Source organism: Antechinus flavipes, chromosome 3, assembly GCF_016432865.1.
Source record: "Antechinus flavipes isolate AdamAnt ecotype Samford, QLD, Australia chromosome 3, AdamAnt_v2, whole genome shotgun sequence".
NCBI lineage: Eukaryota > Metazoa > Chordata > Mammalia > Dasyuromorphia > Dasyuridae > Antechinus > Antechinus flavipes.
Genome location: NC_067400.1, coordinates 42,408,180 through 42,435,751, shown reverse-complemented (window position 1 = coordinate 42,435,751; position 27,572 = coordinate 42,408,180). Strand labels below are relative to the sequence as shown.

Genomic DNA, 27,572 nt, shown 5'->3' with positions numbered 1-27,572 from the left:
GCTGATTTTAAATACGTGGTTATCACACAAGTTCCTGCCTTTATTCTGCCATCTTGGCTCTAACTCCCCTCCTTTTAAAAACTATGTAATAAGACTTTTTTTTATTAAAGCATTATCAAACATATACCCAGATAATTCTCAATATTCACAACTACAAAGCTTTGTGTTACACATTTTTTTCCTTCCCTTCCCCATATTCTTTCCCCTAAGCAGCAAGTAATCCAATATGTTAAACATGTGCAATTCTTTTATACATATGTAATAAATATTATACATTGTTTTCAAAACCACTCTGCTTTTCTCTGCTTCCTTCCTTCTGAGTTTTCTTTGCTTCTCTGTTGTGCACCTTTTGTTTTCTTTTTCTCCCTGTCCACCCCACCCCAGAGAAAACCACCCTTACACGCACACACACACACACACACACACACACACACACACACACACACCTGTCTGTAAGTTTTTTATCTGGAGACAGATAGCATCAAATCATATTCTACATACTTTTATTTATCAGTCCTTTCTCTGGAAGTAGATACCATTTTCCTTCACGGGTCCTTTATAGTTTTTGAGCATTTTCATCACAATTATAAATCAAACATTTTTAGCCATTCCCCAATTGATGGGCATTCCCTCAATTTCCAGTCTTTGCTATCACAGAGAGCTGCTACAAATATTTTAGAAAGGGTTTTTTTTTTTTCTTTTTCCCTGATCACTTTGAGAAACAGTCTTATTATGGTATTGTTGCATCAAAAGGTATACACAGTTTTATAATTCTTTGGGCATAATTCGAGATTACTCTTCAAAATATGGATCAGTTCATAGCATATTCCAGGTTTTCCACATCCCCTACAATATTTGTAATTTTCCCCTTCTATCATTTTATCTAGTCTGATAGGTATGAGATGATATATCAAAGCTGTTATAATTTGCATTTCTCTAATTGATAGAGCAATTTTAGAGAATTTTTATATGACCACATATGGTTTTGATTTCTTCACTGGAAAACTACCTATTCATGTAGTTTGACCTTTGACCATTTGTCAATTGAAAAATGACTTATATTTTTGTGGATTTGACACAATTCCCTATATATTTGAGATATGAGACCTTTATCTAAGAAACTGTATATATTATCCCTCAACCCTCGCCAATTTTCTGCTTTGCTTCTAATCTTGACTACATTTATTTTATTTTAGCAAACCCTTTTTAATTTAATGTATTCAAAACTATCCATTTTATAACCTCTCATTGCTCCCTATTTCTTATTTATTCATAAATGGTTTATCTGTCCCTAAGTTTGATAGTTGATACAGTTCTTTTGTTTCTTCTTCCTTCTCTCTCTCTCTCTCTCTCTCTCAATCTCTCTCTTTTCTGTCTCTTTCTCTGTCTGTTTGTCTGTCTCTCTCTCCCCTTCCCTCTTTCCTACCCACTTTCCCTCCCTTTCTGTCTTTCTCTCCTCCATAAGGTTTTCCTGAGAGTTAATTAATTCCCTTATTTACTTTTCTGCCATGTTCTAAACTAGAGATATTCCAAAGGGGAAGGAGCTGCCTAAAGACGTTTGTGGGCATTTTCTCTTTTTTTTTGTTGAATTTTGCCTGACTCTTCATGACTTCATTTGGGCTTTTCTTGACAAAGATATTGAGTGGTTTGTCTTTTTTTTTTTTTTCCCTAGCTCATTGTATAGATGAGAAAAGTGACTTTACCCTGAGCTCAGATTTGAACTTAGAATATCTTCCATCCAGAAAGAAGACTATGGGGACTAAATGTGTATCATAACATAGTGCTTTCACTTTTTTTGTTGTTTGCTTGCTTTTTTTCCCCCTCTTTCTCATTTTTTCCCTTTTTAACCTGATTTTTTCTTGTGCAGCATGATGTGGAAATATATTTAGAAGAAAAAAAACCCAGAAAGATGAATGTCAAATGCAAAAAAAAAAAAAAAGAAGAAGAAGAAAAGAAAGGAAAAAAAAAGTGCCTTCCTGACTCCAGGACTGGCACTCTATCATTGCACTACCTAACTACCCAATACAATATGGTATTATTATATAAGAAATAGCAAATAAAGCAGGGTATGTGGATAAAGAAGAGTTAAGTGTATGGAGGGGAATAACTATCGTGATTATATGAATAGAAAGAAGGGGCACATATTGGAGATATTGAATTAATAATTAATTTGTTAAATTGTGACATGGGCACCCAGTTCTTCTGGTACTTGCCAGGAAAGACCAAAATGGCAATAGGAAATAGGTGGACAATCACAATTTAATAAGATATAAAGGGGACGGGGACAAACAGCAAAGAAAATATAGAGACAAGTGGCAAAAAACTTAGAAAAGCAATCTGCATAGGGAGAGAGGATGAGATGGTAAAGGAAGGCAAATAGTGGTGAGAAAGAAAGAGAAGTACTGAGAATCACTAGTGTAGCCATAAATTAAAGTTGGGAGCTTTCAGCAGCATGGACCCAATGGAGGTGGCAGAATACTCAGAAAGCAGGAGTTTGAGAATCTCATTTTAAGAGTTTTGGGGGACAACAGGGTAAGTCTAATTGGTACCACCTTGAGGGTAATTCATTAACATATCAAAATTATTTCAAAGTTGTCAGTAAAACTTGAAAGTTACCATATTCACATCATCTCAAAATTAACAGCACCATTTGGTAATCTGCTGGTCTTTAATACAGGTCTGGAATTTGTCTGGGATTTACATACCACAGGACCGGGACAGTAAAGTTTAGATGGCTCCCTCTGATCTAGCACATATTACCAGGATGTGATTTTTCATTAATGATGCTCCTATGAGCTCTTGCTATTGCTACTTTAGACTAGCTATTCATAAGCTAATATACTGATTAGAAGCAGGCAGGGAAGACAGAAGAACCAGAAGATGCAATTTAAACCGACTTGTAAAGATAGAAATAAGAAGATTTGGTAACACATTGAATATGTGAGGAATTAAGAATGAAACAAAGGTAGTGAACCTAGATTACTGGATGGATGATAGTGCCCTTAACCATAATAGGGAACTAAAGAAGTATATGTGGAGGAAATAGCCATTGGAAAGAATGATAACAAGTTCAGTTTTTGACATGTTGAATATGAGATGCCCTGAAGGCAGTTGGTGATGTATAATTGTAGTTCCAGAGAGACCTGGAAAGTATCTTCTTAGAGATGATAGCTCCCATAAGATCAAATGAGATAGTGCAGAGGGATAAGCCCAGGACAGACCCTTGGGGGACATTCATAATTAGTGAGCATGATATGGATTAGAACCAGCAAGGGAGAGGTCATGCTCAGACAGATAAGAAGACAAGAAAAGGGAGAAGAAGAGTTGGGGAAATTATTTTATGTATAAGTACATAAGGAAGGGTTTATATGATGGAGGGGGAAAATAAAGGGGAGGGAAGTGGGTAGTATTTGAACCTTACTCTCATCTGAAATGGTTCTAGGAAGAAAGACTATGCATACATATATAGTTGGGTATAGAAATTCAACTTATCCAATAGAGAATTAGAAAGGGAAAGGGTTAAGACAAAGGGAGTGGGGATAAAAGGGAGGTCAAATTAAGAAAGGCAGTAGTCAGAAACAAAACAGACTTCTGAGGATGGGACAAGGTTAAAAAAGAGAAGGGTAAATAGAAGAAAATAGGATAGAGGGAAATTCTACTTACCAGTCAACTGTGAATATGAATAGAATGAACTCCCCCTTAAATAGAAGCAGACAACAAAATGGATTAGAACAGAGTCCAAAAATAGGTTGTTTACAAGAGACATATGTGGATAGAAAGACACATATGAAGTTAAAATAAGGGGCTGGAGCAGAGTATTATACTCCCATTGAAGTGAAAAACACAAAAGGCAGAAGTCATCATCTCAGACAATGCAAAAACAAAAAATAGATCTAAAAATCTAAAGATCTAAAGTAAAAGATATAATCAGGAAAATTACATTTTTCTAAAGGGTACCATAAATTGAATTAATATCCATACTGAACATTTATGTTCCAAATAGCATAGCATACAGATTTGTAAAGAAAAAGTTAAATGAGTTTCGGGAGAGAATTGACAGTTGCATTATATAATAATGGGAAACATCAACATTCCCTCTCTTGAACCTAAATAAATCTAATTATAAAATAAAAGAAAGTAGCTAAAGACATGAATAGAATTTTAGAAAAATTAGCTATGACAGGACTGTCTGGATAGACACTTTTTTGTGACCCTGTATTAGGGCATAAAAACCTTATAAACAAATGCAGGAAAGGAGAAATATTAAATGTAGTCTTTTCAGATTATAATACAATAAAAATTGCACTCAATAAAGGCCTTTGAAACAGATAAAAATTAATTGGAAATGAAATAATCTACATCTAAAGAAAAAGTGGATCAAATTAAAAATCATGGCAGCAATCAATATTTTCATGAAAGATAATGATAATAATGAGACAACTTACCAAAATTTTGAGAACATAGATAAAAGCAGTACTTAGGGGAAATTTTATATCTCTAAACACATCAACAAAAGAGAGAGAACAGGTAAATGAGTTGTGCATGCAACTAAAAGAATTAGAAAAACTACAGATTAAAAATCTCCAATTAAACACTAAAATAAAAATTCTAAAAAAAAAAAGGAGAAATTGAAAATATATTGAATATATTGAACTATAATGAAACTAAAAATTGATTTTTTTTTTGGGGGGGGACAATTAAATAGACAAACTACTGCCTAATTTGATTTTTTAAAAAAAGGTTAAAATGAAATAACCAGCACCAAAAATGAAAAGGGTGAATACCCAATTAGGGAAGATGAAATTAAAACAAGTATAAGTAGGTATTTTATCCAAGTTTATGCCAGTAAAACTGATCATCTATATGAAATGATGAATATTTACAAAAATGTAAATTGGCCCAGATTAACAGAAAATGAAATGGAATACTTAAATAATCTTATATTAGAAAAAAATTTTCGAGCTAAACTATAAATTAGCCCTTTAAGAAAAAAAAATCTAGGACTATATGGATTTAGAAATGAATTCTACCAAGCATTTAAAGAACAATTAATTCTAATTCTAATTGTATTTAGAGAACAAAAGAAAATAAAGAATTTTACCAAATTTCTTCTATGGCATGAATATGGTTTTGATACCTAAAGCAGAGACTAAAAATAGAAAAAACAAACAAACCATTGCTTGATCTCCCTAATGAATACTAATGCAAAGATTTTAAAATAAAACACTAGCATAGAGATTGTAGCAACATGCCACAAAGCCTACATATAGATCAGAAATATAGGACTGGTTCAATCTTAGGAAAACCATAAGCATGTTTGACTATATCAATAACAAAAACAACAAAAAATCATATGGTAATATTGATACAGAAAATACATCTACTGCTATTAAAACCACCAAAAACTATAAGAATAAGTGAAACTTTCCTTTAAAATGATAAGTACTATTTATCTTAAGCCAAGAGCAAGCATTATCTATATTGAAGATAAACTAAAAGCTTTTACAATAAGATCAGGAGTGAAGCAAGGATGTTCATTAATACTATTACTCAATGCTGTGATAGAAATGATATCTATAGCAATTAGACAAGAAAAATAAATTGAAGAAATAAGCAGAGGCAATGGATTGGGGAGGGAAATGTTACTTTTTAACAGAAAATTTGATGGTTTACTTAGGGAAATTCAGGAAGTTACCAAAAAAACTAGTCAAAGCAAAGAAAAAAAATGAAAATGCTACCTAAATTAATTTACTTATTATTCAATGCCATATCAAACAAACTACCAAGGAATTACTTAATTGAGCCAGAAAAAAAAAATAACAAAATTCATCAGAAGAAAAAAAAAGTCAAAAAATACCAAGGGAATCAATTTTTAAATAATATGAAAAAAGGCAGCCTAGCAGCACCAGATCTCAAACTATATTATAAAGCAGTAATAATATGGTAGTGGAAAAAGAATAGACTGGTTGGCCAATGGAATAGTTTATTTTATAAATAGTATAGAGCATAGAAATCTAGTGTTTAATAAACTCAAAAATTTCATCTTTGAGGCAGGAACTCACTATTTGACTAAAACTGATGGAAAAAATGTAAAGTAGGTTGGCAGAAACTAGGCATAGACCAGCATTGTATGCCAAGATGAACTGAAAATAATTTAGGCTTAAAGGAAGATATCATAGACAAATTAAGGAACATAAAAGAAAATTTCTCTCAGATCTCTAGACAATGGAATTGTTCATGAGAAAACAAGCAAGAGAAGGTTCATAGGAAGTAAATTGAAAATTTTGATTATATAAAATTAAAAAGGTTTTGCATCAAGAAACCCAATGTAGTCAAAACTAGAAGAAAAGCAAGAAACTGAGGAAAACATTTACAGCATGTTTCTCTTGTAAAGACCTTATTTCTCAAAAATATAAAGAACTGAGCTAAATTTATTTTTAATGAGCCATTTTCTAATTGATGAATGGTCAAAAGATATAAACAGGCAGTTCTCAGAAAAAGAAATCCAAGTTTCAAGTTAAAGAAATCAAAGGAAAAAAACAATAATTAGATTAAAAAACTGAACTGAATAATTAATTAAAGAAAAGCATATCAAAATAACTCTTAGGTACCACTTCACACCTATTAGATTAGCTAGAATAAGAGAAAAGAAAAAGGACAAATGTTGGAAGGAATGTGGGAAAATAAATACATTAATGAAATATTGGTAGAACAATGTACTAGTTCAATCACTCTGGAATACAATTTGGAATTGTACCCAAAGGATTACAAAACTGTGCATACCCTTTACCCTCTCGTTACTGCTATTAGATTTATTTCCCAAGGAGACCAAAGAAAAAGATAAGGGACCCAAATGTAAAAAAAAAAAAAAAAAAAAAAAAATTATGTCAGTTTTCTGTTATAGCAAAGAGTTTGAAACTGAGGAGATGCCCATAAATTGAGGAATGACTGAACAAGTTATGGTACACACATGTGATGGAATAATGTTGTGCTGTAAAGAATGATGAAAAGGATGTTTTCAGGAAAACTTGGGAAGACTTGTATGAGCTGATGCAAAGTAAGTCAGCAGAACCCAAACAATGTATCCTGTAACATCAGAAAATCAATTGTAAAGATTTAGTAACTTTGATGAATAGAATAGTCCATCATAACTTCAACAGAGAATCTTTTTAGTTATCTTTTTAGTTATAAGAACAAACCCTGATATATGAAATAATTTTAGAAAAAATTTAATTTGGTCATTTGATAAAGGAAGAATGCTAGAAGAGGTCCATCTCTCTAGACTCTTGTGTGTTTTATAATATAAAGGGGTTCAGTCTGATGGACCTGGCCATCTTCAGCAATGAGATGAACCAAATCCGTTCCAATGGAGCAGTAATGAACTGAACCAGCTACACCCAGCGAAAGAACTCTGGGAGATGACTAAGAACCATTACATTGAATTCCCAATCCCTAAATTTTTGCCCGCCTGCATTTTTGATTTCCTTCAGGCTAATTGTACAATATTTCAGACCGATTCTTTTTGTATAGCAAAATAACGGTTTGGACATGTATACTTATTTTATATTTAATTTATTAATATATTTTAATATATTTAACATGTATTGGTCATCTTGCCATCTAGGGGAGGGGGTGGGGGAAAGGAGGGGAAAAATTGGAACAAAAGGTTTGGCAATTGTCAATGCTGTAAAATTACCCACACATATAACTTGTAAATAAAAAGCTATTAAAATTTTTTTTAAAAAAGAATAAAGCAAATACTATACAGGGAAAAAAATTTAAAGGGGTTCAGAAAAGAACACCAGTACAGAAGTCACATGTAGCAGTTAAGCTATTTTGTAGAAAGGGCAGTTTCCAGGCAACATCCATGGAGATGTATATTATTAAGGATAAACATTCAAATTAAGATAAATATAAATATTCAAATTTATGTAACCAAAAACACAAGCATTGGATGGACCCAAGAAAAGATCTGAAGAGAATTTCAAGCATTCCCTGCACTTATCCAACTTCTCCAGGAGCACCTCTGAGGTCAGCTTGACATTTGCAGTTAGCTTTTGAATTAGACAATTTCTAGCAATATAAAGCTAGGTTAAAATATTATTAATAAGTAAATCATCAGGCATTCTTTCCCAAATCTACAGATAGAGAATTGATAAACTCAGATTGCAAATTTCAACACATTTTGTTTAATTGTTCTTGTTCCTAGCCCTAGAAATAGCATGCAGAAATGTTTTGTGTGATAGCTATCATATTTCTTGCTTTCTCAATTCAATGGGTGTGAAAAGGGGTGGAACGAAGGAGAGAATTTGAAAATGAAAATAAATTGTTATTATTTTGTGAAAGAGTACCCTGCAGGAGAGAATAGTGTCAAAAGTACTGAGAGAGGAAAGGATGTCAAAGAGAAGTTAATTGACAGGGTCAAATGCTTAAGACAAATTAAGAAGGACAAGGACTGAGAAAAGGCCATTAGTTTTTAGAATTAAAAGATAATTGGTATTTTTAGTTTCTCAACAGTGATGATGTCAGAAGTTAGATTATAAAAGATTGAGAAGAAACTAAAAAGAGAGAGAGAAAGATGAGAGCTAGCAGAAATAGTGGGATAAAGAATAGTTTCAGTATTTTGGGCAGCAAGTTCATATGGGCATGTCTATAGGAAGCACGAGAGCAATCACTAGTCAGGAAGACTGAAGATAAATGAGGGGAAATAATCCTTAAGGCAATCTGTTGCAAAAGAAGGGAAAGCATGGGATCAGGGATGCATGCAGAAAGATTGGCCTTGGCAAAGAGAAAGGTCACTTTTCATATAAAACTGGAGTGAGGGAGATTATGGAGGGGGAATAATCTGAACAAAATAAAATAAGGAGGAGGAGGGAAAGGGAAGCTCTTGTTTTGGAGAAATGAAATTTGGGACATTTGCTGTGGAGAACAGGATAGTGAATCTATTAAGGAGGAATGGAATATTTGCCTTGTTACAGGAAGAACCTAACTGAGATTAGATAGCAAATTTATAGTTGAGCCATCCTGCATAAATTTCATAGTTTCCTCCATTTCTGTTGAGCAGCATGTGAATAGGAGCAAAGAGGTAGAAAGTAAGATAAATCCAGCGTTGGGGTTTGGCAAAGCATGAGCAATAATTTTAAAAAGGTAGCAAAGGTTTTGAAAGTCAAGATGGTGTAGATTTGAAGATAAACATTCATTTTTCTCCTTGTAGGATTATGTCTAACTTTGTAGGATATTTTTCTTAAATGTAGGTAATTTTCCTTTGTTTTTCAGCATCTTGTGGTCTTTCTTTTCCTTTCTGTTGTTGAGGCACAATCCTGTATAATTCTAGGAGGTCTGAGGGAGCGGGAAACAGCAACATAAGTCTATATCTTCCTAATTTTTTACAGTATTTCCTCTTTGACCTTGGAGGGTTAGTTAGCTGAGTTAAAGCAAAAGTTTCTATTAGTGTCTTATGGATACTACTGATATATTTTGCCCACTGGTTCTAAAACAGTTAAGTATGAGGAGTAAGTATTGGAAGGAAATAATCTCTTGTTGAAGAGATAGGCAATCCCACCAGGAAGAACTCAAGAATATGAAAAAAAATTAATTAAAAGAAAAGTTAGAGTTAAAGGAGAACACTTCCATAATTTAACTTCAGTTCAAACCCCATATTCTTAACAAGTTGGCTTCAATCTCTTTTTTTCAGCATCATTTTGCTCCACATTTCTTGATGAAATCCCTCACACCAAACATTGCAAACTTCTAAATGTTTTCATCCCCATTCCTCATTTCTATGCTTTTGCTCATGATTCCTCTATCTTTTGAGTGATTGATAGCTTGGATTCTTCGGATAATGCTATTGTGAGCTTTGTAACTACTCTTTAATGTACATCAAGTGCCTATAGTTTGGTCTAGTGGATAGAGCACCATCCCTGAAGTCAGGAAGACCTGAGTTCAAATATCGTCTCAGATACTTAAGGCTTCCTGCCTGTGTGACCCTGGGCCTCCCGATTGCCTCGGAAAAAAAAAAAGAACTAAATTTAAACTCAAATTTGTCCTATTAAGATAACTATTTTATCAAACTTATTTCTTCAAATTTGAAGGAAGTTGATGAATAAAATATAATTAGTGATGAGTTGTCTCATCCATACAGGGCAAGTATGATTTATAAGATAAAATTTCATAAGAGGTATATTTGTTGTTCATATCATAGTCATTGATGATACTCAAATATATGGGAAGATCTGTACTAAATAATATTATCTTGATTATAAAATTGATAATAGTGATGTGAAGGGTAGTAGGTTTTGCATATGTCCCTTGGAAGCAGAATGTGGAAATGGCATTTATCATAATGATGTCAGCATATTCTGTTGGGAAAAATATGGTGACTAGTTTTGTGGCATATTCTGTTGAAGTCAGATATCAATTCAGAATGATCAGAATTGGTTAGAAGCAGACTTCTAGGGTAATCTGCTACTAGGGTAGGAACTGGGTACCCTACTAGGTACTAAACGAACAATATTGCAAGGAGTCAGGAGGTGATTAATCCCACATATTCTTGTGCGATCATCAGATTTATTAGCGTAAAGGAACCATAAGTGGGTATTTTTGGATAAAAGAATGATTAACTTCACATTACATTGTTTGGTCAATTGTCCATGGGCTGTCTAATTGCATATCTAGAGAGCAGAGGCTTACCCTGACCACAGAACTGGGTAGATGGATAGTCTTGATATCCCATACAATCTCACCACTTAAACAATGGCTTTTTAAAGCTAGCTTTTTGTATAAGGAAGCAGACTGGAGTGTTTCAAAACATCTACCAGTTTCCCTAAAGTCACCCAATGCCTATAAAATATTGGCAACATTTGGATTCGTTTTTCTGAAACAAAGTATTTTGAGATGGAAATGCTTAAATTCAAATCATGAAACAAAGGCAAATTTAAGTATCTCCCTTAAAATACTGTTTCAGAAATATGAATTCAAATGTTGCCAACTTCATATCGCAGGAAGTTGAGTGCTCCAGATCTAGTGACAGGAGGGGGGGGGGGATTCTGTAGGAATGACTATATTTTAAGTAAACAATGTCTTTGGAAAATGAAAATTGACCTTCATTATTGCCTCCTTTAGTTTTGTCTATAACCTAACTCTTTCTGCTCACTTTTATCTTTCTATGGATAAAAACAACGTATTAATGAGCTTTCTCCCTTTTGGACACCCCCTCTCCCAATAGCACAATGAATTGCAGAGCTAGCTTTTCTCCATTTGTGAATTGATCAACAAATTAGTAGCGAATCTCTGTTAAGGGACAGGTCAATTCTCCGAGAGCCTGTGGATCATAGCATCTGAAGGAGTTTCAGGGGAGCTTTTGCTGTCACAGGTGTTGCTTGTGGACTGGGAATGAGATAAATTGGAGGCAGAGGGAAGCGGAGGGAGGACAGACAACACAACGCCTCCCAGTTAGAAGGTCTGGTTTGGATCTCCAGCAGCTACTGTCAGGTGGCTCCCGTGTATTCCAACAGCTCCCGGTATTACAACAAATCTTTAGCACTATATGCCTAGTGGTTCTGTACAATTTCTTTGTCATGTTTTGAACTGTCGTGTAACAAAACTTGTTTAAAAGTTATTTTCCTGTAGTGGCTAAGCTATGGATAGCAAGATAGGTTATTTATTTTACTTTACTTTGCTTTCTAAGGGATAAGAATCTGGTAGTTATAATTTATGAGATCCTATTGCTTGAGATTAGTGTCTTGTAGTGCATTTAGAATCAGGAAGCCCTGTGTTTGAATTTTCCTCAAATGTCTGACATGGCTATATGATCCTGGATAAGTCATTTGACCTTCAGTTTCCTGATTGGTAAAGTGAGGATAATATATTTCTTTTTTTTTTTTTCTGATTTAAAGGTGATCTATTTATTTATTTTTAAATTTAATTTTATTTTATAATAACTTTTTATTGACAGAACCCATGCCAGGGTAATTTTTTTACATTATCCCTTGCACTCGCTTCTGTTCCGATTTTTCCCCTCCCTCCGCCCCCTCCCCTAGATGGCAAGCAGTCCTATATATGTTAAATATGTTGCATTATGAGGATAATATATTTCATAGGGTTGTTGTAAAAACCAAATCAAGTGGGATAATATATGTAAAGTGCTCAGCACACCTTAAAGTGAGATAGCAATGTGAGTTGTCATCTGTTTCACCTTGGGCAGATCTAAATCTCTCTGGATTTCATTCATTTTGCTCATTTCTTTCTTTTTTAATTAATTAAACACACGTTACTTTTTGAATCGTGTTGGCCATTTTGCCCATTTCTAAAATGACAACTGAGTGTCGGACTTGGAGTCTAGAACCCTGCAGTGTAAATTATGTGAAGTTAGGCAAGTCACTTTATTTCTCTGGTGTTCGATCTTTCTCATCTATGAAATGAGACAGTCGGACGGTCAGAAAGCATATTTTAAGTGCTTGCTGTATGCGCTAAATGCTAGGGATACAAAGAAAGGCAGAAACAGGGTCCCTTGAAGGGCTCCCACTCTAATGGGGGAGACAAGATGCAAACAACTATGTATAAACGGGATCTATACAGGGCAAGAGGAGGTAATCACACCAGACACGTGATCGCTAGACTCTCGGGGTTCTCCCTGGCCAGCCAACCCCAAGCCTGCAACTTCCTCTTTTTCTTCTCTTTGTCCTGCTTTCTTTAAGCCCTACCTTTCTACAAGAAATCTTTCGCGCTCTTAATCTCAGTGCCGACCCCTTGAGATGATCTGCAATCTCTCTTGTCTGTATTTTACTTTCTCCGTTAGACTGTGAGCTTTTTAAGGTGAGGGATGGTCTTTTTGCTCTTATTTTTTCCAGAATTTAGCCCAGTGCCTGGCACACAGTCGGCTCTTGGTAGATGTTCACTGACTCTTGGATTATACAGTCTGCACGTTGTCTCCGCTGTTAGATCAAGATCCGAGGCCGGAAAGGTTCTCGTTTTGGCTTTCCCAGCATCTAATGCTCAGCACAGAGCCGGCCCACAGTCGGCTTTTAACGTGTTCACGGATTCTCGGAAAATGTGTACATCACTGTTTGTATATCGTCTGCTCGCTCAACTGGCCCAGGGTCTGAGGGCAAGAAGTGCTCGGGTTTTGCCCTCTGGTGCTCACCACACTGCCTGGTACTCGGTGGGCACCTTCTCACGCGCCGCCGTAATCTCGGAGGGGAAGCATTAGTATTAAGGGGCACTAGGAAGGTCTCTAGCCCGATGGCCACCAAAAAACTGGACGCTTTCATTCATAACGCCCGGCAGCGCCTCTGCTTTGTGGCGGGCCTGTTTGTAGTGGCGAGGAGCCGGGAGCTGAGGGGCTGCCCCTCAGGTGGGGATGGCAGAGCAAGCTGTGGTGTCTGAATGTTTACGGAATGCTTCTGACAATGCGGTGATTATTTCCATTTGACAGATAAGGAAACTGAGGCTGAAAAAGCGCAAGTGATTCGTCCCCGTCACCCGGATGGAGCCTGACGCAGGATTCGGACACAGCTTTGGGCCCCCCTCAAGTTTCCCGGTGTCGCTAAGCCGGGACGCCGCTAACTTCGGGAAGGTGCACTCCCCGGGCCGGCTCCGCCCCGCCGCTCCGAGTCTGCGCCCCGCGCGCCTCCTGGCCACGCTGGGGTGAGGAGCGCTGGCGCCTGCGCGAAAGCCTGGGTCCGAGGGGAGAAGGAATGACTGTGCTTGCGCCTGCGCTCACGGCACCTTGCACTGGCCCTCGCGCTCCGGTTCCCCGCCTTGCTCGGGGTCGGGCCGTTCCGTCCAGTGCAGGCGGGCTGCGGGGAGGGGGAAGGGAACCACCTGCCGGATACACCCACAAGCGGCGGAGGGCGGAGGGCGGAGGGCGGAGGGCGGAGGGCAGCGGGCAGGGGGCTCCTCCAAACTTTGACAGTCGCCTCCGTGGGCGAGAGGTGCCTCTCGGACCAGCCCTGTATCCGGGGCCTCGGGTTCGAGTTCCGCCTCCCTCCGGGCCCTCCAAGCAGGGCCTGTGCTGGGTGACCCATGGGGTGATCCCCGGCCGGGGCCCCGGGTTCGAGTTCCGCCTCCCTCCGGGCCCTCCAAGCAGGGCCTGTGCTGGGTGACCCATGGGGTGCTATCGGGTGATCCCCGGCCGGGCCCCGTCCAAGGCCGGCCTCCCCGGAGCTGCCTTCTGGGTGGAGGCATCCCGAGCCCCAGCAAGAGCCCAAGGGCCTTGGCTTTACGGAGTGCATTCCCTCCCCAGGGCTGTGACGCCTTCTCCCCCCAAACACCGGGGGTGAGCCGTCATATTTCTAATATTAAAATAATCTGATATAGAGAATCATCCTGAGTGTTTAGAGATACCAACTTATTTTAGAACATACTTTACAAAATAATCAAAAGAATTCTTATTTTTCATCCAACACAGAAACAAAGTTCTTAAATTTAAAATGTTATTAAACTCTATAGTTCTGTGGAAACTGAAAATAACAGTGGGGTTCTGTTGCAAATTTTTTGCATGGGATCTTCAAGCTGTCAAATTTATAAACCCTCAAACTGATAAGCTTTTTTTTTGATATTTACTAATAATTATTAATATTAATTTGTATCATAAGCATTTCTGTATCTGTTTTTGTTAGGAAATAAAAATTTAACATTAAATAATTTCCCACATGCACAAATTTTAAGATAAATGGTTAGAAATGTAGATGAACAGCAAATATGTACAGGTGTGTGGACTCAGCCATTTGAAACAAAAAAATTTAATTATTCTACTAAGTTTAATACAGAGAATGTATTTGCACTGATTTCAGGTAACTGATTTTCCACACTTCAAACACCCAACTCCAAGTCTTCCAGCTCCTGTAGGAGGGCACTTTCTTTCTGGATCTTCTCCATCTAAACAAAAATTTCAAAACATTATTATTGAGCTAAGGATTTCTAAAAATTGAGTTTTAAAACTCCAATTTAATCAATGTTATCTGCATACACATTCTATTAATGGCCCAGTAAAAAAGAGTCCAGCCTGCCTATATGGCCTCCTCTTCTGACCTTTACACAAAGACGGGGTGAGAGCAGAGCTGCAATCTGTGGCTAAGAAAAACTGTCAGGAAGATTGGGCTTGGGCAGTTACACAACTGGGCAGGTGGTGAAGGAGGCATAGAGGGCCCCATGCATCTCAAGCTCAGTGAAAAAAATGAATAGAAAATTGAAATGATTTTCAGTGACAGACCAGATGGTGACAGATATTTATGTAATTTTATCTGTTTTAGAGTGAGAACATAGCAATAGATCAATAATCTGTGATTTCTTCAATGTGGACACTCTGAATTGATGGCTCTGGCAATTCTCCCCATTTTCCTCTGCAGATGCTCTTTAAACATTCTCATGATACATGTAAATGTGTTATTCAACTAACATACATACAGGTATACATGTATCTATACCGATATGTCTATGGGGGCTGGGTATAAATCTACTGCCCAGCCTGATTCTTGGGAGAAAGAGAAATGAAAGCGATCTGTCACAAGGTCACAAACGGGAAGTCTTTCTAGGTCTACTGAGGCGATTAGACTCAGCCTTCAATCATGGTTTCGTCCAGGATCGCCTCCAAATCACATCAAGGCATTGGTATAGGACTTCAATGGAAGAGACTGAAACTTGACTTGTAAAATTATTTGTAGTCATTTTTTTAAAGAAAAAAATTTGTTTTAAGAACTAACATGCCAAAATAAACCACACACCAAAAAAAGAATTTATATGCTCCTAGCTGATAAATTATTTCAGAAAAGTAAGCTAAAAAAGAACTATAACCCCAAAAGAAGACAGAAGATAATACCTGATTTTTCTCAAGCTGTTTACCACGAGCTGCTTATTCTTTCAATTGTTCACTTTCTATTAAAATCAAATGAGATTAAAGGAGGGGGAAAGAAAAAAGTGTTAGAAGACTTAGTCATTACATACAAACTGATTTTTTAAAAAGATCTGAAATTAGAATAAAGCCAATTCAATCATCCTATTTTGTTTAAATCAAAGTACTGTAGCAGAAAGACCAGGAGGGAGTATATTTTTTAAAAATTTTAGGTTATCATTGGCAATGTCAAAAATGTAACAAGCTATTTACAAAATTTAAAAGAAGCTATTTGAAGTATTGTTCTGTAAGAAATGACCAGGAATGCTAAGTAAAACAAGCAGAACCAGGTGATCATTGTACATGGCAACAAGACTATATAATGATCAATTCTAATGGATGGAGCTCTCCAATAATGAATTGATTCAGACCAGTTCCAATTCTTCAGTAATAAAGAGAGCCATCTACACTCGGGGAGAGGACTGTGGAACTGAGTGTGGACCACAATATAGCATTTTCATTCTTTTTGTTGTTGCTTGCATTTTTGTTTTCCTTTAGGTTTTTTTCTTTCTAGATCCAATTTTCCTTGTGCAGCAAGATAACTGAATGGATATATATATATACATATTCTGGATTCAACATATATTTTAACATATTTAACATATATTGGAACACCTGCTATCTGGGGGAGTGGGTGGAGGGAAAGAAGGGAAACTTTGGAAAGAAGGCTTTGCAAAGGTCAGTGTTGAAAAATTACCCATGCATATGCTTTGTAAATAAAAAGTTATAATAATTTTAAAAAAAAGAAAAGAAAAATGAGCAGGAAGATAATTTTAGAAAGGCCTGGAGAGACTTACATGAACAGATGTGAAATGAGGAGAACCAGATTATTGTACATGGCAACAAGAAGATTATATGAGGACCGATTCTGACAGACGTGACTTTTCAACAGTGAGATGACTAAGGCCAGTTCCAATGATCTTGTGAAGAAGAGAGCCATCTATACCCAGAGAGAAGTCTGTGGGAATTGAATGTAGTTCACAACATAACATTGTCACTCTTTTTGTGGTTGTTCACTCGCATTTTATTTTCTTAACTCATTTTCTTTCCTTTTTCATCTGATTTTTTTTTCTGGTGCAGCAAAAGAATTGTATAAATATGTTTACACATATTGGATTTAACACACATTTCAACATGTATAATATATATTGGATTGCTTGCCATCTAGGAAAAGGGGTAGGAGGAAGGAGAGGAAAACCTGAAACATAAGACTATGCAAGAGGCAATGTTGAAAAATGTATCTATGCATATTTTGAAAATAAAAAGCTTTAAAAAAAAAAACTATTCAAATTTGAGAGAGGGATAAGGTTTTTTTTAGTTTGTTTGTCTGGATTTTTTTTGCTGAGGCAATTGGGGTTAAGTGACTTGCCCAGAGTTACACACCTAGGAAGTGTTAAGTGTCTGAGATCAAATTTGAACTGGTCCTGACTTCAGGGCTGGTACTCAGGATAAGCCAATTTTTAGAAACTTAAGCCACATAAAATAGGACCTCTCTTCCTTGGTCCCAGATGTCACTCTAGAATCCCTGGGTACCCTAGCAAGTGCCCATCAAGTAGCTCTGCTCCATTCCATAGGAGGATAGGAGCATCCACAACTAATAGTAACCATAAATACAACAGAAACTGATATAAGTTAGAGGAGAACACTGGCGGCATGGATAAAAACTCCAGAGGAAATCTGCTAGCACCACCACGGGGAAAGAACCTCATAAGTACACGTGCAACACCTTTCTGTCACTTTTGGAAAAGCATTCTATACCAACTAGAAATATTCCCTGAAATTTTCTTCAGTTATGTTAAAATATTTTCGGGAGCCTTAACAGCCTTGAGTTGAGTGACAGCAAGGTTAGAATAAAGAGCAGTTTGCAGAACCCGCCTTCCATCCCCATGGCTGTGTCCCACTCCCATTCCCCACATCTGTTCCCCACATCTGTAGCCACACTCCTTGCTCTATGACTTCCTGGCCTCTAGAGGGCGCCCAGTGACCACAGATGTTGTCCCCTCCCACCTCCCAACATCCCCAAACTTCCAACTAAACCCAGCATCAAGGAGCTCCCAAGGACTCCCCAGGTGAGAACTAACAGTGAGAAGCCCTAGAAAGCCGAGGAACCTGCTTCCAGGGACGGGGTCACCCCCACTAAGCGACGGGGAGACTCCGGGCACCTCACTGACCTCTCAGCTTCCATTTCTCAGACCCAAATGGCCAGTCATGCTCAGGGGTAAGACAGCTTGGGCCCCACGGCTGCACAAACATGCAGCATTTGGCAGACATGATGGACGTTAAGATGGAACCTGGTCAATCATTGGGGATGAGCCCAGAACCAGAGCCTCCTTCCCTTACAATGTCACAGCCCAGGATAAGTCCAAGCTTCTCTCATCTCCTCTCCCACCCCTCCATCTGTAAGAAAGCCCCGTCACCCGATGATCCTCCCCATCTCCGATGATCCTCCCCACCTTCCTTTCTGGGCAATTTGTGTTTGTCCTTTTAGGGAGAAGCCCCTTACCTTTCTCAGGTTCTTGATTTTTTTGTCTACCTCAGGGTCTCCCGATGTTGGCAGAGAGACATTCCGTGGGGGGTTCTGCTGTGGAGCTGGATTAAGGGCCAAATCCTGACTGCCTTCGTTTCTGGCTTCCTGTAAGAATTTATCTGTTACACAATGGTCCAAGAAAACACAAACACTAAATTTTAAACCACCATAGTCTAGATCAGGGATCCTCAAACTACAGCCGGCGGGCCAGATGCAGCAGCTGAGGACGTGTATCCCCTTCACCCAGGGCTATGAAGTTTCTTTATTTAAAGGCCCACAAAACAAAGTTTTTGTTTTTACTATAGTCCGGCCCTCCAACAGTCTGAGGGATAGTGAACTGGCCCCCTATTTAAAAAGTTTGAGGACCCCTGGCAGATGTATAAAATGTAGAAATCAAAATGTGACTTTATCTTTTATACACTGTGAGATATAAATTAAGGGTCTGAACAGGAAGATATCGCCTAACAAAAAGAAATGCTTCTAGCTGAACCTGTTGGTCAAACTGATTGGGCTTACTGCCATTGATTACCCAACTGGCTCCTTTAATTCGGTATCTGACAGCTATTACGTTTTGTGGCCTGTAATTGTAAGTCAACGAGACCAAGGCCATGGGCCCCCCACATAAAGCCTTGCTGGACTTCAGGACTCCTGAGAGGGTGACTTCAGATAGCCATCTCATCAATGTGCCCCAAGAAGATGCTGGGATAAGTCCAAGTCCATCCTTTACAACTGGAAAGGTATTAATCACCTCGGTGCATGCAGGGAGTGTTGGGCCTTATGTCTTTGAGTCTTTCATTTTATGATTTCACTTGAAAATATTTTGGGTACCTTCCTGACACAAAATCCTATGCTTTCCAGACATTGTATTCTTGGTGTTATTCAGAATTTTCTTTCTCAATTAAAGGACACATTCAATGTCTCTCATCTCAGGTAAAAGACCAGCTCCGAGCCCACCGACCCCAGAGCCCCGGAGCGACGACAGTTGCGGTACCTGCTTGGCAGCTTTCTTGGCTTCATGTTTTCTTTGATTTTTCAGAGCTGTCTTAGATAATGGCGGTTTCATATTCTGAGGTGGTTCATCCTCATGCTACAGGAAACAGACAACAACCATCAGGAAACATAAACCCCGCACTGTGGGTCCCAAGGCATGGCCATTATACCCATTTCCGCACAGAACACGTGATTTTGTTGATTTACATTCTTTAGACTCCACAGTAAAAGAGCTCATCAGTCACTTTGCTGTACCCGGAGGCGACTCTGGGGTCTCCCAGGCAGCAGCAGCAAAGCTCTGGCAGGTCTCCCAAAGCAGAGAAACTTTGAGGAAAGGCCCAGCAAAAGTTCCAATGGCTCAGGTACCCTTGGGCCTAGTCATCAAGGGATCGTTTTCTTGGCTGGAGCAACTTTTCCATGGCACGAGGCATGCCAAGGTTGTCAGCTATCTACATGGAGGCAAAACATATTTACAATGACAAAACCATGGGTGCTTCTGAAGCAGTAAAAACTAACAGACATTGTAGAACTGTTATCAGCAGTTAAAATATTCCAAATGGCAGAATGGCTTTAATTAGGCTTTTCATCCAAGCTAACATATGATACCTCTCAGCTATATGAGAGCTGGCAGAATTCACTTCCTTCTGTGAAACAATAGAGTTTTTCTTAGTAATTCTGTTGACATCTGATTTTTATGAAACCAGATACCAGGAATAACTTCCATAGAGGCCTTTTCTTACTGCTGAGGCCTTAAAACTTCAAATATAAAGCACACTCACTTACTTTCTTTGCATAAAAAGTTACTTAATTTACTAGATTTTCCTTTTAAAATCTGAGATTAGAGGATGACCTTGTTGCTTGTCCTTGGTTCTTGAGGAAGACCAAGACATCAGGGAGGGGATGCTGTGACCTGCAAGTGAACTGGACTTAAAGCTGGGCAAGGTCAGCCCCCTCCCTGTCCCCTCCAGAACATCTGGGTCCAGTGACCAGATAGAGTTCAGGAAGACTGAGATGGCCTAAGGGATTACAAATAAAAGTTATAAGGCCCCACTGGGAAAGAAGGAGTAAATTGAGGCTCACTTACAAATTGGGATAAATTCAATGCAATCACTCCCTTGTCTGTACTGCAGGGATGCTTCCTTTGTGAAATTAAAAACTAATTTAAGGGTTCAAATAACTTCAATTTTATTTTCCTTATAGAAAATCAAAGTCACCATCAAAATTACACTCTTAACTTCATCCCTCCATCAATTTACAATTAAAAATAAAGTATTTGTGGCACTTAGGAATGATCAAGACAATAGACTTTTGCTTTGTTTTAAAAAACAACACTATGTCTCCCTCTGGTCCCATTTGTGTGTTGTGTTGCTATGCTGATGTAATAGCAGTATACCAGAGCAGTATTATCAACAGTTGGAAAACAGTAACATGAAGTTCAAAACAAATTTACTATTTCAGCCAAATACAAATTGCTCAAAAATTTAAAATCCCTGAAAAACAATTTTAAAAACTGTAAAAGCATTTTTATGCTTTGTTGACAGAATTTATTGGTAATTAACAAACATTTAAGTCTCTATGACTCATTAAAATTTCAAGTGAAATTGATGTGGGTTAGGATTAGTAGAAAGAGTCCACTTGAATAAGAATCAGAAGTCCTTTACATGAACTGATGCTAAGTGAAATGAGCAGAACCAGGAGATCATAATATACCTCAACAACGATACTGGATGAGGATGTATTCTGATGGAATCACTTGATCAAGGATGGACAGAAGCAACTACAACCAAAGAAAAAACACTGGGAAATAAATGTAAACTGCTTGCATTTTTGTCTTTCTTCCCAGGTTATTTTTACCTTCTGAATCCAATTCTTCCTGTGCAACAAGAGGACTGTTCGGTTCTGCACACATATATTCTATCCAGGATACACTGTGACATATTTAACTTGTATAGGACTGCTTGCCATCTGGGGGAGGGGGTGAAGGGAGGGAGGGGAAAAGTCGGAACAGAAATGAGTGCAAGGGATAATGTTGTAAAAAAATTACCCAGGCATGGGCTCTGTCAATAAAAAGTTATAATTAAAAAAAAAAAAAAAAAAAGAATCAGAAGTCCCAAATCTGCCACTAGTGGTCATCTAGGGTAAGTACTAAAATGTTTATCCTGGATATGAGGAGATTGGACCTGCCATTTCTTTAGGATAGGGGGCTCCCAGTAAGGGAAGCCCTTCCACCAATGCAGAGCAGGTATGGGCAAGGAGGTGAAAGCAATTGCCTGTATACCTAGCCAGAATATGTGAATCCAGGCCTGCGTATTTACGACAGTATGCTGTACAAATTCTGTCATTCAGTCATTTCAGTCCCAGCTGTAAAGAACACTAATGTATTTTATATCTTAATTAGGGACCACTTAAGCAAGAATTGTAAAGAATGAAATAGTCCTACATGAATAGCCTGTTTACGAAAGCAAAACACAAACAAAAATGCCTCCAACCCCATTGATAGGCATCCTATCAGAGACGGGAGTTCCACGAAAGCAGCCTTGTTTGATATGCTAGAATCCTTACAAAATGTTAACTCACTGGAATTGATAGAAACAATGCTTATATATTTAAGTTTACACCTTTGAGAGTTCACACATTAGAGTTCACAAGTCTGGGAGATTCATAAGTCAGGAACCCACAATCCCACTCTCTCGGAGGAGGAGTCAACCTTTGAGTTCACATCTCTAAAAGAGCATATAAGAGGATGAGCCTCAGTAAGGAGTCAGCAGAACTGGAGATTCAGAGGGAGCTAGAGGCTGAAGCTGGAAGAGACAAAGGACAAGCTGCAAGAGCTCTTAGAACCAAGGAGGGAGATAGGCCTCTAAGAAAACTAACTGGGCTATTTTGAAAGAGACAATAAAGGACTGTACTTTAACAGCTGGCTGCATTTGAGGTGACTTTACTCAGAACCGAAACTAAGGCTGCCTCCAGGAGTCCCCCAAGAAACCTGCTCCCAGAGAATGATCATATTTTAGAGAAAAGAAGAACATTACAATGGAGGTGCTATCATACATTGTTCTATAGAGGCAAAGGCTTCTTCTTGAATCAAATTTGTAAAGCCACATATGGCTTCAAAATCTCAATTGGGACAGAGTACAACATTTAAATCTTGCAAGAAAAGCCAGCCAGGTGTGCAGTGCTCCCTAACAGGTGTACATTCATTTACAACCATCTGCATTACATTATCTGTTACATTTAATGGGGGTGCATATAAATATGACAGGTCAAAGACTAGAAACTAAACAGAAACTGTAAAATATCAAAAGGGGAAAGCAAGAGTGGAAGACAGTCCCAGTCAATTTCCTGAAGCAGACTTCACAGTATTGTTAAAATGAAATTTTAAAGCCCTAATATTTTGAATGCTTAGTTTCTATCAGAAATATGGGAAGAGACTTGGGTTTGTGCTTTTCTCTTTCTACTGAAAAATAAAAGCTGATGAAAGCAAGAACAAAATAGAAACAAGGAATTAGAGCTAGAAGGCACCTTAAAGATACTTCAAATAAGCCCTCTCCATTGGGAAATAAGGAAACAGACCAGGACTTGGGCAAGGTCACAAGGTAAGGCACTAGAGCATTTTCCTGGAGAGGGGGCTCTCAGGTCTATCAATGCTCAAACCCATAACGCTGATTCAAACCCGAGTTTGACTTTCTCGGGACCTTGTTTGTGGGGGGATCTATGTAATTTGAGTAGCATTGGGGAGAAGCGGGGCTTGTATATAAGTTGTATTCAGAAAGCATTTCCTTTATCTGACATTTCTGTTACAAAGTCTGATCTGGGGGAAAGGCTGAAGGGACAGAAACTTTAGGCAAAGAATGGAAATGGATGATCCTGCAGATTTCTCCGGCTTCTTGCTCATTGTTTTTGATATTTTGATACTTTCATTTCCAAAGTAATATGATTTTCTAAGTCACTCCCGAGAAAAGCTGAGATAAATGAATAAATAAACGAATGAATCGAAGTCCGCTGGGTGTGAGCTTGCACTGAAGGCTGGGTTCGCTTTCTGCACGCCAAGGAAGGAGTCCCGGTTCCGAAGGCAGGTTCGGTTTGCGGGGGTGACCCTGGCTGTCAGTCCCTTCTCATCTAGAGGGAAGAGGGTTGGGCTGGGGCCCTGGGGGATGCCCTCTCGGTGTTTGGGGGTCCCGGCCCGTAAAAGCCCAAGACCCGCAGAGCAGATGCCGGGGCTCGCGATAACCTCACCAAGGAGGCAGCTCCGGGAAGCCGGTTTGCACCGGACCCCGGCTCGGGATCACCCGGACAGAACACCGGGGTCACGCTGCTCAGGCCCTGCTTAGAGGGCCCAGACGGCCGCGGGGAGGCGGAACTCGAACCCGGGGCCCCCGGCTGCAAGGCAGGGGCTGGCCCGAGAAGCACCTCTCATCCAGGGAACCACCTGTCAAAGTTTGGAGGCGCCCCCGCCCCGCTCCCCTCCGCCGCACACGTCTGTAGCCGGCACCGGCCTCCTCCCACCCGCATCGTCCTCCGCCGCCCGCCCGCACTAGGCCGCACAGCCCCGGCCTCGCCTGGCTCGGCGGCCGCATCCCTCCAGCCCTCGCCGCGCTCACCAGATTTGGAACTTGAGCAGCGGCCCCGTGGCGTACTGCATCTTGAGCCGCTTGCCCGGTACGCCGCCCGTGTCGGCCGAGGCCTCGCCCGCAGCGCCGCCGCCGCCATGAGAAGGAGCAGCAAGAACCTGACAGTGTAGGTACCGCAGGGGCCGCCGCTCAGCACTACACCGCGCAAGGCCGGTCTGGCCCCGAGGCGAGCCCCAGCACTACTTGAAACGGAGCGGGAGCGCGAACCGGCGCATGCGCAGGCAAGAATTCCTTCTCCCCGCCTCCCCTTCCGAACCAGGCTCTCGCGCACGCGCGGGAGCTCCTCACCCTAAGAGTGGCGGAAGGAGCTCGGCGCGCAGGCTCGGAGCGACTGGGCAGAACCGGCCCATGGAGAGCATCTTTCCAAACAGAGAGAAGGGATACAAGGAAACTCGAGAGGGGCCCGAAGCTGCGTTCGAATCCTGCTTCAGGCTCCATCCGCGTGACCGGGGACGAATCCCCTGCGTTCTTTCAGCCTCAGTTTCCTTCTCTGCCAAATGAGAATAATCCCCACTTCTCGGGCTTGTAGAGAGCACGAAATGATTCAAGAAATGGAGAGCGCGTTGCCCTGAGTAAATGATGATGGTTGTTAGGGATTTTTTTTTGATTGATTGCTAATTCTTTTTTTTCTAAATCTTGTAATTTCCAACTTTGTTTTTTTCTTTTTTAATTTTTTTCCCCCTAAAGAATAGCTTTTTACCATTACAATGAATCCCCAATCCCTCTATTTTTGCCCGCCTGCATTTTGGATTTGCTTCACAGGCTACTTGTACAATATTTCAGAGTCCGATTCTTTTTGTACAGCAAAATAACGGTTTGTCATGTATACTTATTGTGTATCTAATTTATACTTTAATATATTTAACATCTACTGGTCATCCTACCATCTAGGGGAGGGGGTGAGGGGAAGGAGGGGAAAAATTGGAACAAAAGGTTTGGCAATTGTCAACGCTGTAAAATTACCCATGCATATAACTTGTAAAAAGCTATTTTTAAAAAATAGCTTTTTATTTTCAAAATATATGCAAAGATAATTTTAAACATTCACTCTTGCAAAACTTTTGATCCAAATTTTTCTCCTTCCTTCCTCCCACCCCCTTCTCTAGATAGCAAGTAATCCAATATATGTTAAATGTGTGCAGTTCTTCTATACATATTTCCACATTGATCATGCTGCCCAAGAAAAATCAGATCAAAAAAGAGGGAAAAAATGAAGAAGAAAACAAAAGAAGCAAAAACAACAATAAAGGTGAAAATGCTATGTTGTGATTCATACCCGGTCCCTGTCCTCTTTCTGAGTACAGATGGCTCTCTTCATCCCAAGACCATTGGATTTAGCCTGAATCACTTCATTGTTGAAAATAGTCAAGTCCATCAAAATTGATCAATGTATTATTTTCTTACTGTATACAAATATTCTCCCAGTTCTACTCACTTCACTTAGCATCAGTACATGTAAGTCTCTACAAGCCTTTGTGAAATCATCCTGCTGATCGTTTCTTACAGAACAAAAATATTTCATAAATAATTATATACCATCATTTATTCAGCCATTCCCCAACTGATGGACATCCACTCAATTTCCAATTATTTGCCACTAAAAAAGAGCTGCTATGGGGCAGCTAGGTGGCGCAGTGGATAGAGCACCACCTCTGAAGTCAGGAGGACCCGAGTTCAAATCTGGTCTCAGACACTGTCTAGCTGTGTGACCCTGGGCAAGTCACTTAACCCCAATTGCCTCAGCAAAAAAATAAAAACAAAAAAAATAAAAAAGGGCTGCTACAAACATTTTTGAACATGTGAGTTCTTTTTTCTTTTTTATGATCTTAGGTAACAGACCTAGTAGAGACACTGATGGATCAAAGGGTATACAGAGTTTGATCGCCCTTTGAGCAGTGTGGATATTATTATTAATGAAAGTGATGCAATTTTTTTTATATATAGCCATCAGTCTAGAAACTTTCCTAGTGCTAATGCTTCCTCTCTGAGATGTTAAACACTAGATGGCAAAATTAGAGCACTTCTTGCCTTCAGATCCTGATCAAATTGAGCAAATGACATACAAACAATTATGTACAAATAATCCAAGAATCAATGAACATGTTAAAAGCTTTCTGTGGGCCAACCCCTGTACTAAGCACTACAGATTCAAGGAAAGACAAAATTAGTTCAAATACTACCTGCTCCCCTTCTGTTGGAGTCCAGCTCCTGTAGTGATGAGGGATGTGACAACATAAGGGGGCAGGCAGAGAAGTCCTGCTTGTGGACTCTTCGAAGTTTATCAGAGACACAAATATACACCTTAAATGCTCATAGGTCTGATACAAAGTACACTCCTTTAAAATTCCTATAGGCTAATAAAATTCTACTATGGTGTAAATGATTAAATCCCGTGTAAGTCCCAGATCTTGGTTACTTAGAGATGTAAATAGTTGAGATAAACATCAGAGTAAAGTTTATTATCTCATGTATCTTTCTCCAAAAAATCTTTAGTCTCCTCCTGGACATTCTTTCCTGTCCTAAATTCAAAGGTTTAGCTTTAAATCCAAAATTGCATTTTACTTCAGTCTCTAGATTATTACTTTATTATACTGACAAGCAGTCTCTGCTATATCAATAAAGGAATTTTATTGAGCCAAGTTACTATAAGACTCAAAACCTGGAATGTAGTCTTATCTCTTGGCCTTCTACACCCTTCCCCATATTTTCCCCCTCCATCATATAAATCCTTTCTTATGCACTTCTTATACATAAGATAATTTCCCCAACTCTTCTTCTCCCTTTTCTTGTCTTCTTATCTGTCTGATCATGATCTCTCCCTTGCTGGTTCTAATCCATATCATGCTCACTAATTATGAATGTCCCCCAAGGGTCTGTCCTGGGCTTATCCCTCTGCACTATCTCATTTGATCTTATGGGAGCTATCATCTCTAAGAAGATACTTTGAGATCTCTCTGGAACTACACTTATACATCACCAACTGCCTTCAGGGTATCTCATATTCAACATGTCAAAAACTGAACTTGTTATCATTCTTTCCAATTGCCACCTCTTCCACACATACTTCCTTAATTCCCTATTATGGTCAAGGGCACTACCATCCATCCAGTAATCTAGGTTCACTACCTTTGTTTCATTCTTAATTCCTCACATATCCAATGTGTTACCAAATCTTCTTATTTCTACCTTTACAAGTCGTTTTAAATTGCATCTTCTGGTCCTTCTGTCTTCCCTGCCTGCTTCTAATCAGTATAATCTAGCAATTTATGAATAGCTAGTCTAAAGTAGCAATAGCAGGAGCTCGTAGGAGCGTCATTAATGAAAAATCACATCCTGGTAATATGTGCTAGATCAGAGGGAGCCATCTAAACTTTACTGTCCCGGTCCTATGGTATGTAAATCCCAGACAAATTCCAAACCTGTGCATTAAAGACCAGCAGATTACCAAATGGTGCAGATAATTTTGAGATGATGTGAATATGGTAATTTTAAAGTTTTACTGACAACTTTGAAATAATTTTGATATGTTAATGAA

At 39.0% G+C, this 27,572-nt stretch overlaps 1 protein-coding gene and 2 long non-coding RNA genes across 6 annotated transcripts in view; 2 read left to right on the top strand and 1 right to left on the bottom strand.

Moving 5' to 3' along the window:
• EIF2A (eukaryotic translation initiation factor 2A) overlaps positions 1 to 27,572 on the top strand; it is a 91,287-nt gene that overhangs the window by 41,812 nt on the left and 21,903 nt on the right. The window lies entirely within an intron of this gene.
• Positions 11,044 to 14,470, top strand: LOC127552947 (uncharacterized). 2 transcript variants are annotated; one of them, XR_007951630.1, is made up of 2 exons: positions 11,044 to 11,519; positions 13,433 to 14,470. It is a non-coding gene; the product is annotated as an uncharacterized LOC127552947 (long non-coding RNA). The 2 variants fall into 2 exon arrangements; XR_007951631.1 differs by lacking the exon at positions 11,044 to 11,519 and adding an exon at positions 11,527 to 12,813.
• On the bottom strand, positions 14,726 to 24,199 carry LOC127552946 (uncharacterized). Its single transcript, XR_007951629.1, has 6 exons — positions 24,008 to 24,199; positions 19,408 to 19,503; positions 18,393 to 18,521; positions 16,687 to 16,847; positions 15,818 to 15,873; positions 14,726 to 14,877 (listed from the first exon to the last, which is right to left on the bottom strand). It is a non-coding gene; the product is annotated as an uncharacterized LOC127552946 (long non-coding RNA).